Genomic DNA, 12,165 nt, shown 5'->3' with positions numbered 1-12,165 from the left:
CAAGTTCCCTATTAGAGGTGGAGAAGTCACCTGTAATTTACTTCGTTTCATTTACATGTGTTTAAACAGATTTATTCTCGACTGTCGGGATCACATGACAAAATTCTGTACTCTCTAAGTGCCTTAAAACCAAACAAAGGGCTGAAGCGATGCAAATATCAACTCGTGGATGCTTTTTGAGATTTTAAACAACGCAGTATTTAATGTGAGAACGTGACAACAAATGAGAATTTGTATCAAGATGATAAAATATATTCCAGAAATGGGAAAGAGTCCTGAAAATGTTCACTGAAACTCTAATCAATCACAAAGATAAAACCTTGTTCAAAAGATCCATCCATCTAAACAGTGTTTCCCAACGTTTTTTGGATCATGCCCCACTTCAACGCCTCAAGATTTTGATGCCCCCCCCCACTCTAGCACAATAGTCAGCCAAGTTCTGAAAAAGTATAACATAAATAGGTACTTTAAATAAAAAAGGTAAAACTGTTTTTAATTCGACTTTCTTCAATGAATATAAATTTTATATTACACTTTGTATATTATAAAACATAAATCGAACTGAACTCGGGAAAATAAAATCCAAGTTAATGCGATCCTTGAACTTGATGTCTGCTGCGAAGAGTTTTTATTTGAGGTACTAATTTAGTCATTTTCAATCTCAAATCCCCATGGTTTGTGATATCCAGATGATTTCTTTTTTTCAGTAGCAAGTCATTTACAGCACTAAAGCCACATTCAACTAAATATGACGACGGGAAGGGCAACAGTATTTTTTTTTTTTTTTTTTTGCAAAACTAGTTGAATTTTGTTCCTTTTATGTTGAATAAAGTTCTAATAGACTCATCATTTTGCTTTTCTGAGAGTTCTTCTTGATACTGTATTTATGTTGGTTGCAACATCGACAGTTTATCGCCGATAATGGTGAAGTTTTTGAGTATATATCGGTAATGAGATGACGAATGTAATTGTCCCCAAAATATTCAAATTGCCCCGCGTTGGGAAACACTGATCTAAGATCTTAGAAGCAGATTAGTGAATGGAGTAGAAGTGTCGGGGTTTTTTCCTTTCAGAAACTCAGCCCCCCCCCTCCCGCCCACAACAAACAAACCAGTAAATGCAGGCGGTTGATATACAGAGAGAGAGAGAGAGATTAGATTAACTTGTGAGTGTGTGTTGACTGTTTAGTCGCAATAAATGAAGTACAATTCCATTTATTCTATTTATAGTAAGCTTTTCTCTAAAAGATAGGATCACGCTTACGAATATCTTTCGTTTCTGTAATAATCTTTTGTTGCTAGGACTGACAGAGTTGCGTTTAATACTTTCCAAATGGTGCTACAAGGAACGATATGCATTGCAGAACCGTGTCAGTGAATTTCGCAACTTACTTTGCAATCTCGGCTGCTCTTTGATGAACGTCCTGCTGTGAGGTATTCCGAAACACTTCCTGTATTTAGGAGAATATTGCGTCATGTATGAACTTGACTAAAGTACTTTCTCCTAGCAAAACCTTTTTAGTGTTTTTCGTGATGTTAAGCGATGCTATCAGCCTAATTGATAGTACCGCTTGTCTTAGTACAGGCACGTTCGCTTAATGATTGGCCACAGACTAATGATGTCTTTCTTTTATGGGTTTTGGTACAGTTGAGTCAACTGATAACCGTTCTTAGAGTTAATAAAATATCAGGACTAAAAATAAGAAAAACTAAAATGTTGCACTTTCAGATCCGGGTGTTTTGATGCTCTTCAGAGCTACTACTTTCTGTACTGTGATTTTTACTGCTATTAGAGTACTTTTTAAACTCAGTTTTTTATATCACTAAAAAGAAAGCAGAAAAAAAGGACCACTGAGGTATGATCAAATAAGATATAGTAAAATTAAGATTTCTTTAATTACACTCCATAATTAGTTAATATGTCCAATTTTCAGCGATATATTTCGCTAAATTAAAAAAAAAATAAGTCTGTAAAAACTCTTAATTTGTAATAATTAACTCGCAGACTAATCCGAACGTCCTTAAGAAAATTTGAAATGCTTTCCTTCAAAAGATCTAAGATTTTATTCAGTAATCCACTCATAATGTTATACACCAACCAGTCTTCGGATTAGTGTCTACTTACTCTAAATGCACACAAGGAATCAATGGAAGAACCACAGGCCCTCCTCCTTAAGAGCTGGAAAACACTTTAATTCAAATCCAGTCAAGTATGAAGAACGCTTTATACATCCTTAAGCATCTAGTCTTTCGGTATTTTCCTCTTAAAAGGAAGAAAAAAATCTTGTTTATCCCTTGGCTGTAGTGTCGATGCTTGCTCTGGTCGACTGTATCTTGACGGAAATAAAACATTACAACTTTCCTCAGCTAATGCAATATGACTTTCATTTTGTTTCCCATTGAAAGAAGAAATATACAATACATGGACAGAAGGCGAAGTCCAGTAAAGTCAAACAATTCTTTGCTTCATTTACTTCTATAGAATTGTGGCACATGTATTCAAAAACCATGTTTAAAAATTTAATTATATTTCTCTTCTGTGTTGATTTAAATCTTTTAGAGAACGGTTTTAGACGTTATATTTAGTAATCTTTTCTTTTAAAGCTCTGAACGAGTTCCAACTTCAGCGAAGTTCCTTTTTAAGGCCTTTCCTACCAGGTGTGGTCTACGCTCCACTTGATTATAAAGCTCTGAGATTTGAAGTGCGATTTAAGTCTGATGATAATGTTTACACGATTAAGTTGTTATCGCAAATGTCCATGGATGCAAAGAGCATTTTGTCAGGTCTTTATTGTCAATGTTGACTTAGTCGTTCTCAAATGAATACGAAGAAAATATATTCTTCCAATCCCTGAAATGTTGTATCGCACCAACCGATAAAGTCACGTAGATAAAGAACTCCTGATTGGTATACACAGCATACCATGCTTCATAGTCTTAGATGTCTTAGTTAATCGTCAGTAATACAAAATTCAGATCAATCGGAGGATTCAATTTTCTTTTATTGCTCTTCCTTTGTTAATTAGGTCGCTTGATTTACAAAAAAAAAAAAAAAAAAAAAAATTGACGTTTCTCTGGAAGTAGCTATCACTCATAAGCGTGTGATGACTCAACATTGAACTTAAAGAGCTCTCTCTCTCTCTCTCTCTCTCTCTCTCTCTGCAGTATGTTAAAGAGCTAAGCAAATATACAAGTTATCAGTTTATATAAAGAAATATGCACAGCTGAGAGATGTGAAAATCGAATTATTAGAAGTATTATATGCGAATTTTTGAATTTCATAAAAAAAAATTTTTTTTTTAATTTCTAAAAATGAAATTGTTATTATGATGACATTAAACGGCAAGAGAAAATAGTCATTCTTGAGATTGTAAACTACTTTAATCTTTACCGATAATTTTCATTTATCATTATTACTCTCATTCTAAAATTCAAACTGGTATAACAGTCAAATACCCGACAGTCTGTTTCGCACTTACGTGTAGACCCACACTGTACTTAAGCAGGCTTTAGAAATTAAATCTGATGAAATAAGGGGTGGTTAATAATCTTTATTCTTGAAGTTCTATATCTGTATATCGATGTTGAAGAACGGAAAAAACAAACAAACAAACAGCAGATTGACTGTATATTGATTGCTCATCACTGGTGCCACACCAACGAAATCTTTATCCACTTATTATTATTACGTGACACCACGTAATAATAATAATAAGTGGGAGTCCAAGGACTCATCTAAGGAAGGAACCAACTCTACGTCTCCACCACTCAATCTACTAACTATAACGAACCGCAACTACACCAACACCATCTACCGTACTATCACCACCACTGGTATTTTTCAGAGACAATCACAGACATCCATGCCCACGGCGGGATTCGATATCGATTTACTTTATTCGATATCGAAAGCAGATACGCTAACCGCTCGTCCAACCAGGCCGGCTTATGGGCTGGCTTGTGTACTCGTACATGCGATCTTTAGTTCATCTCTTCCTTGTGGTTCTTTCTCTTACATTTTTGTAATTTAACTTATTAATATTTTTAATTTCCATATATATTATGCACAAATACGTCATACCAGCAGTTCAACATTGCTAAATTAGACCTTTAATTAACCTAAATAATTTTTAATAACTTTTAATTAACCTAACCTCTAGCTATAAAAACTAATTCTTTCTTAAAGTTATCTAAATTCTTTGTTTCTAAAACCTTGTAAACCTATAGCACATTAGTACCAATGGGCTAAGGATTTTGAATGCATTTCATTAATTTTTGTAATATTTTATTTGTATTTTTTAAAATTATTTTTGCCTTGTCCGGAAACCCTGTTATATAAAGACTACACGTGGAACTTTTTCAAGCCACTTCAGGCTTCCAATAAGTGGTCTCACACCAAGCGGTGAAATTCACCTACCACCTAAACACAAAAACATACATAGATACTCACTGCAGGATTCGAACCCGAAGCCTATTTGGTTGGAGAGCCGATATGCTAATTACTCAGTCAAATACGCAGGCTGTCCTCTAGTGGAGCGTGATTCAGACAAGGCCAGAAAACTCCGCCATCTATCTTATTTACTCTATGCTTTGAACTAAATTATAAACTTGAATCAAATAACTAATTGATTCTCATAACTATCATAATATACTTCTGCACAAAAACATACTTCCGAATCTTTCACTTTTTGGCGTCTTAAATATCTTGGTGGGTAAATTGGTGAGCAAATATCTGGTATTGGTCTGACTACAGATATTGTTTTGTTATCTACTATTACGTGACGAAGTTGTATTTTCTTGGGGGGGGGGGGGAGGGGGTACTTGTACTTTTCACAACCTGATATATAGTAACTTATATGTTTATTATTTTTATATTTAGCACCAATTTGGGAAAGTAAAAACAAACTATTATTGCGCTTGTGTCATTCCAACCTTATTCACGTCCAGTATTTAAATTCTGTATCTGCATATTAAGACATATTTTAAACTGGGGTTTTTAATCAAAACATTTTCATTGGAGAAACGAAGCCCTCCTTTAGTTCATAATATGGGAAAAGTATACTGATTTTTGCCAACATAAACATTGTCTTTTCCTGAATATCATTAACATATTAAACGATAACGTTGTTAACCTTCCACAATCGCCAGTTTGCCTTCTCAATCCGATGTTACTAGAGTGGGCATTTAGCGATTGTTTCAACTCAGCCGTTGTTCCTACGACAACGACCTTTAGTGTTAGAAACCCACCGCCCCATAACGGATAATCGTGCCATCCTCACAGACAGGGTGGAAACGGAATATTTTCCTTGGGCGGGCAGTCTTGCCTTTACCTGTTAATCATGTTTCATATATGTTCCTATTGCTGCAGTTTCCTGCTTGGATTACACTTCTTTGTGCGACGGTCGCTGGCAAATACATTGGCATTAATGTTGCCTTTTACGGAGATCATAATTATATAGCAGTCGAGTTCAGTGACGTGCTGAAAATATTTCGTTATATAAAAAAGCATTAGACTTCTTTAGGGACAACATGTCAATGCAATATTCATTTTTTTTTCATTATTATTTTTATCTTCATTTGATAATTATATATTGAGGAATGCGTGGAGTAGTGAACTTTAGTTTGAATAAAATCGCGAAAAAAACTGAGGATTTTCCTATTTAAAATTTTAATAATGTAATAAATTTAAAATGATAAATAATATTTTATATTTCAAACTAATTTAAATTAATGCTACCAACCCTTGACAGTTTCTTTTTTAACGAAATCGACGTTTCCAATTACGTTCTTTTCGGAGGAACGTTCAAAATTTTGAGAATAGAAAGATAAGAAAGATCATGGATTATATTTATCCTGCTGAAATGGGGATTCAGAGATTAATAAGCCATTTTATTTCTGACCTTCATCAAGTATCTTCGTAAGTATTTTTTAGAACACCCACTGAAACTTACAATTTTCTGTTAAAATCGCCAACATGTACCATATCCAATGCTAAGTGTTTTCTACCATTTCTATAATCGTAAGACGTCCTGTTGTCGAAACTTTTTCTTGAACTTTAACGACTATACTATCTGATACACGATAACGATGATCAATCACATAGCAGTTGTGTTTAATATCTTCTTAGACGCTCAGAAACTTTTAAATCCAACAGAATCGGACATTGGTTCAGTTTTAATACCCACACTTTGTGTTACAGTACTATTAAAGTTAAAATAGGCAAACGCACGATACACTAAACTCAATGTAAACATAAACATTGCTCAATTGGAGAAGCTGTTAAAGTCTGTTTTCGTATATGCTGGAAAGAAAAGAAATTTTAAAAGAATTTGTTAAATCATTCAGTGGAAGTGGTCTTTGCATAAGCACACAAAGACCACCTCCATCGAATTGTCACAGTATAAAGTGCAAAATATTTTTCCAGAATGTTAATTCCAGTCACCAAAACCAATAGTTCAAATGTTTCTTGCTTGGGCAGTAGACAAACAATCTGCCGGTACTTCTTCAAAACCCAGACATCATCGTTAAATTTGAAGAATGCAGAATGAACTGTAGCTCAATAGGATCCCCCATCTCTCTTCATCTAACACTGCTTTACAGGGAACAGGCCATCTAACTTCATTGGAATTGGGGCGTTGCAGAGTTTTCTGATGTAGTGCATTTTTCAGAACACCAAAGTTTGAAGAAGCTTCAGAAATATTAAACAAACTTTAAAGGTATACTTTAGTCTTAAACAACCAGATCTTAGTGGCCTGTAAATATTTGTGAAAATAAATATAATTATTCTAAAAATTGGCTCGTGTATATTAATGCATGCAACATGGCATCCTTTACCTTAATATTTATTTTTAAATGTATCATATCGGGTGGATGATAGTCGCAGAGCGACATTTTATACTAACGATACTTTTCTACCTCAAAGGAATCAAAAGTACAATTATTAACTGTCAAGGTTTTGCATTACGAAGCCTCAAATACAAAGAAATAACATGCCAGCGGTTCCGTGGTCCCAATTGTGTCATTAATTAATTTGAGGGAGGAACCACTTGCAGGAAGACTGGACTTGCATGTGTATGTAAGGTCAATATAATTATGTTTTTGATGCAAATTTTGTATGATGAAAGAAGATCCGTTAGGCGATACTACATTTACCCTAGAGGGATTCATATTCCATTGAAATACGTGTTTGTATTTGAGGTGAAATGATTTATACAAACTGTTTTCTCTTTTATATCACAAGGGTGGATTTGTTTAATAGATTTTGCTCTCGGAGAGAACCACGAGAAATCAGTCCTTGAAAATTGGGTTACAGGACAACGCAAATCGTTGAAAATTGGGTTATAGGACTTGGTCATGTCGGTGACGATCTGTTTATCCACTTAATTGTGAATATTCAATATGAATTCCCAGATTATTGATTCATTTGTGGCCGGATTAAAACAACGAATTCAACTGTTGCAATTAAATTTATTAATTGTAGGTGAATGAATTTGATGTTACCGTTGACTGCGCCAATAATTCTATCATATTTTAGAGAAGAAATAAAATGTCTTTATCCACAGAGGAGAAGCGCTTATACAGATGAGTTTCACGCAAGTTGATGCTTGGGAAACTTATCATTGTTGCCGAAAGGTTCAATATTTTAGGCACATTTATGTTGCTGGAATGGTTGGCTATTCGGATGGCAGATTTACTCAACAGGTGATAAGTCATAACCAATGGTCATCGCCCACAACTACGTTGATTATTGGAGATCTGAAGTCGGTTGAAGAGAAGTTCAGTCTTTGGTCTAGAAGAGGATTTCTGAATTATTTGAACGTAATAATCGTTACTTCTATCCACAGTATATTTTCGGTATACTGTAGTGTGTTTTATGTAGTTTCCCCTTAAAAAAATAAGAGTAATAAATAAGAGCCGTTGACAAATATTAAAGTATCTATTATCGTAAAAATGTAGATCTTGGAGGGAGAATGATGATGCTGATGACATGAGTGGCGATGCCGAAACCTATAAACCTGAAGCATTGCGAGACGAAGCGTAGCATTGAAGCACTAATCCTTGCGCAACTTGGTGAGTGTGTGTGCGGTAAGAAACATAATCGCATTACGATAAAAGCATCGAGTATAAGTTAATGCTTGACATTATTTGAAATATTACTACTAAACATAGGAAAGCATGGTGCTTCATGGTAAAGATCGAAAATCAGGGATAATCATTGCATGAGGAATTTTTTAAGACAAGATTTTGAGTAAATTAGCATTTTAAATAATTAAAAGGAATGGAAATAATATGTATATCACCTTAATTAAAAACCAAGATATATATATATATATTTTAAAATTGTGTTTAAAAAAGAAAGAGAGACAGAGATCGACCGAAATGATGGGGGAAACGAGGAGCAGGTGATTCTGGGAGGGAAATGCACTTCATTCGCGAATGATTTGTTCACACTGCATCTGCAAGCAAAATATTTATTGCTTGTAAAGACCTTTTATGTAGATGGCGTCAAACACGTTTTCTTTAATTTCCTACCAACCTCTTGCCTTTGGTATTACGTCACTTCTCTCTCTCTCTCCAACATAAGGGTTCTGGCCCCTGACTGCTTGATGCGCTATTATGTTCTTGTCTTAAGGTGGTTGGCCTCTTGTCAGTCGGCGGTTGACGCAACGAGGGCGTTTGGGAAACCGGGAAAAACAACAGTTCCGTAGAGTACGCTGTTCCGCCAGCAGCGATACAGTAATTCAGGTGAACAGCCGCTCGTCTGCAGTCGAGAGAAAGAGAGAGAGAGAGTGAGCGCGCGCGCGAGAGAGCGGCGGTAAAGGTCGAAGAGCGAGGACAGTGACTTTTGTAGCGGTAAAACCGGATGGTCGTGAACAGCGCCGTGGGTGAAGTGGCGGACCTCCCTGGCTGGTGGTGAAAGTACTGACGTCAGGTGTTGGGCTCATCGAGTGAAAAATGGGTTCACTGTGAAAGGATTGAAATTAGGGAGGGGGGGGAAGGAAGGAGGAAAATGCGACGTTTTAAATCTATGAGGTGACAACGTGTTCCCTTTAGTTACGGTCTTGTTCATTTTCAAGTTAAAAGTTCTTCAGTTCTCCCGCAGTGAAATGTTACGCAGCTCAAAAGCCAGAAATCTGATGGAAGCAATCATTTTAATCGATACAATTTGATGATATTGTTCCGATTCATTACGTCCCTCGATTACGAAAATTGTATTTGAGAAACTTAATTGAAATAATAATCAAATACAGTATACTTTTCATGTTTTATTAATAGCAATGACGATTTCTGGCTTAGATTATGTTTTTTTTTGGTTTTTTTTTTATGTAATGATGTTGTTTATATTACTCGCATATGCCGTTTTTTTATATTTATCGAAAAAGAAGGATCTTTGAATTCCTTCTTATTTTGCACAGTTGAAGAAGGAAAGAATATTCATGTTTCTAACAATATATTTGCTGATTTACTGTGTTTTTATTTCATTTTAATTTTTCCTTTTTTTTTTTTTTCCCCCTATGGCTAATCGCATCCATAGATTGGTAATTCTATCACACTGGTATGTTGGGTGAGCCAACGATTCTCTAAGCCTGATTTTGTCCTGGAAATTGAAGATCCCTTTTATGCCACATCAGTTTCTAGTAAAGAAGTCTCGCATTTACAGTGAGAAGAAGGGAACTGAAAATCTCACCGTGGCATGGTAGAAGTCTTTAATTGGTGGCTGATTTTCATTGTCAGGTGAAATTACTCTCTTGTTTACTGGACACATGGAAATTACTGGCATAAAAAATCAGGTTGCATCTCAAGAGCAGAACATTACTTATGTAATCTTTTGCTTATTCATGATACTAATCCCCGATATGTCATACGTTACCCGTCTTTTGTAAAGGCGGTTGCCATAAATAAAAGGAACATGCTTACATGCTAGTAAACATGTTAAACAAATATCTTACTGGAGCATTTCGGTTCAGCCTTTCGACCTTTATGGCAAGTAAGGCCACTATATTAATCCTGTCATCTTCTTGTGTGTGTTCATAGGCGAGTTTGCCTGTTTTGGCAAACTCGCCAAAACAGGCGAACTTTAAGCTGAAATCCTATTTTAAGGATTTCAGCTTGAAGTGAACTACCTCCTCCAGTTGAAAAAACGTCTCATAAAGATTCTTAGTGTCCTAAACAGAATTCTAACATTTGTCTTTCGAGTCTAAGAGCGCATGTTGCATCATCCTCGCAATTGCACTACAGAAACATTTTAGTATCGTGGGTGATAATAATCTGTAAGATCAATGGGCTAATCACAAACATTCGATTCCTCCATAGGTAATGTTGATTTTATTAACAATAACGCCAGAAAGCTTAGTGTTAATCTGACTCCTTGCATTGCTTGTGAGTTTTCGTTTTTCGTTTTTTTTTTTCATTAAAAGTTGAAGAAAAAAACACTGGGAATTTTCTCTGGACTTTTACACTCAATAATGACTGTCTTGAGATAACTTAACCAGGATAAAAATAATAAAAGGGATATTTTCATTCATTGAGTGATTTTTTTTTTAATTTCTAATTAGCTCCAAGCATCATCCAGCTATAAAAGTCAGGTTTACACTGAGGTACTGAGATAACTTTATGTTTTTGTAAAACATATTAGCACAAACCTCAGTAAGTACAGTTTGCGTTTCCCTTTAAAGTTGATCCTTTCCAGGCCTACTCTCCATGAGTATGTGATAATATGCGTCGGTTATTTTGGAACATTCTTCCTTAATCGCGACCACCAATCCGCATGCACTTGGATGCATTAATGTGACCCACACCCAACCTTTCAATTACTCAAAGGTGTTATTGTAGACTGAGATCGGGACTCCGTTCTGGAAGATCAAGTTTTTTTCATGCCTCTTTCTTCATACCATGTCGCAGTTTCAGGAGTATGACATACCATGTCATACTCCTGAAGTATGACACCATCCATTGTCGTGATGAGAGAGAGAGAGAGAGAGAGAGATGATCTTTCTTGTAAAACTGCTCCAGAAGCGTTGCATATTCTTCGGCGTTCTTCCTTTCAGACACTACAATCGAAGATCGGACTCCATAGCAAGAGAAAAAGTTTCCCATTACACCTACGCAACCAAACCTTAAATCATATATGGGGCATAAGGAGTTCGTTCCCCAGCCATCCATCCTACTAACCCATCCGATCAAAAAACGATAAAATAATCTGTGGAGCTCTTTACGTTATGTTCTGCTACTAACCTGAATTCCTGTAGACTCCTTCGAATTCTTGGTTAATCGCTTCTACATGGGTCAGCCGAAATTTCGCTGCCATCTTTCCGAATAGCATTTGTTCCTTGTTGTTAGCTCGGTGGATCGTCTTCTGCATTTTTTGGATGAGGTGGCACCTTTACATGTCCATCGCCTAATAATGTTGCCGCAGTTGAATCTGGGCGATGAATTCTTTTATCATTGTCGCAACGGATGGGACACTGGCATGGCATCTTATGATACCACCTATTTTGAACTGAATTATCCATCACTGACGATACATTTCAATCTAAAACATTTAAACATAGTGAATATGTGTATGTAATTAAATTTCCTTCTGTAAAATGAACGGTTTGTAGTTCGAGACCTTTAAAATAAATTTAATGACAATATTCATTAACCCCAATCGTATATGACCTTTCAGAAGCGTCGGCAACTCTTTCCTTCATTCGTTCGTTCCACTATTCTTACAAAAATATTTTTGCTGGTGTCATTTATGGGATAGTTTCAGGGAAGAAACGCAGTTTTTAGATTAGTGCCCACAAGCAGTCATTTCGGTGAGTAAATGCTAATTTATTTTTAAAAATGAAAAAAAAGTGCAACGGCTTGCATGCTTTGATTAATTAATGTTTGTATTCGATTTTATAGAAGATTGTCTGATGATCGTATTCACTATAGGCAAGACGTTGAGTCATTCTGCATGCGTGTCTTCCTCTGTGGTCTTTGATCATTAAGGGACATAAAATAGGTTTCCGATTTGTTAAGCCTCGAGTTAATCCTGGTTAGTAATTGGTACAATTCCTAGTCGTCTTAATGATTCTTGCAGTATTCTCGGGGCATTATTCCCCCCCCCCCTCTCTCTTCATATGTCATTATACTCGTAACATGATTATACCTTATGTAATAAACTTATATAATAATA

This window comes from Typopeltis vanoorti, chromosome 8 (assembly GCF_054136105.1).
Source record: "Typopeltis vanoorti isolate ZY-2024b chromosome 8, IOZ_Tvanoo_1.0, whole genome shotgun sequence".
NCBI classification, from domain to species: domain Eukaryota; kingdom Metazoa; phylum Arthropoda; class Arachnida; order Uropygi; family Thelyphonidae; genus Typopeltis; species Typopeltis vanoorti.
The sequence above is the reverse complement of the archived record's forward strand: the minus strand, read 5'-3'. Positions refer to the sequence as shown.